Source organism: Pteropus alecto, unplaced genomic scaffold (genome assembly GCF_000325575.1).
Source record: "Pteropus alecto unplaced genomic scaffold, ASM32557v1 scaffold259, whole genome shotgun sequence".
NCBI lineage: Eukaryota > Metazoa > Chordata > Mammalia > Chiroptera > Pteropodidae > Pteropus > Pteropus alecto.
This window is the reverse complement of record NW_006442492.1, coordinates 949,357-950,246: the sequence shown is the minus strand read 5'-3', so window position 1 is coordinate 950,246 and position 890 is coordinate 949,357. Positions and strand designations below refer to the sequence as shown.

General features: G+C 70.4%; 1 protein-coding gene across 3 annotated transcripts in view; it reads right to left on the bottom strand.

The window, feature by feature from the left end:
- CORO1C (coronin 1C) overlaps positions 1-890 on the bottom strand; it is a 68,446-nt gene that overhangs the window by 67,190 nt on the left and 366 nt on the right. The window contains exon 1 of one of the 3 annotated variants that reach the window (XM_006922163.1): positions 803-884. The exons of 1 other annotated variant lie outside the window; for it this stretch is intronic. The gene's annotated coding sequence lies outside the window, so the exon portion shown is untranslated. Of the gene's footprint in view, positions 1-802; positions 885-890 lie in introns of those variants that run through there. One more of the 3 variants, XM_015597319.2, reaches the window with a different exon arrangement.

Genomic DNA, 890 nt, shown 5'->3' with positions numbered 1-890 from the left:
GCTTCATTCTTCCTCTCCCAATACCCCGCCAGTCTCAGCCGTCGGCTCCCACCGATGGGCTCATCTTCTGCCCAAAGCTCCCCCACCCACGTTACTCCAGCTCTGGCCCTGCCCCGCCCTTCCCGACCCCCAACCCAGATCTTCAGGGCCCACAGCTGGCCTCGCACCCAAAGCCAGGCAACCCCCCAGCCGAGAGCGCTACCCTCAAACCTCCCACGCAGGGCCCAGCTGGCCCCGGCCCCAGCTCGCCCCGGCCCCACGTGAACCCGACCCCTGCCTACCCCCCACCCACTCACTCCTTAGGGCCGCTCAAACCCCGCCCCAGCCCTAGCGCCCCGGGTTCTACGCCCTAGCCTCGAGCAGCCCCTCCCCACCTAGGACCCCACCCAACCAGACGGGTCCCAGACTCTAACAACCTCCCTCAGGCAGCCCTGTCCCCACTTGGCCTGGGCTCCTCACCCGGCCAGGAGGGTTCCGGACACCTTAGAGCCTCCCCTGGGCAGCTTCCTCCCCACAGGGACCTGGGTTCACTCTACCCGAGCAGCAGTTCTGTCCCCAACTCCCGTCCCTCCAGGCCCCGAGCCTCGAGCAGTAGCCCTGGCTCCGACCCCCTGCACATTGGCAGGGTGGGCCCCCGGCCCAAGGACCCGCGATGCCGCGCGCGCACCTCAGCCCACTCCCCTCCACCCCGCCCTGCCCCCCGCCCGCCGGCTCCTGTCAGCCGGCGCCTGCACATGCTGAGAGGACAGGTCCGCCCGCTCGGCTCGCTCCCGAGAGGGACCGTCGGGCGCGCGCTGCTCACCAAGGCTGAGCTGCTTGAGGCGCCGCCGCCGCCGAAGTCCCCAATGCAAAACCCGGCGAAGCCTCCAACCGCTGTCGCCTCCCGCCTG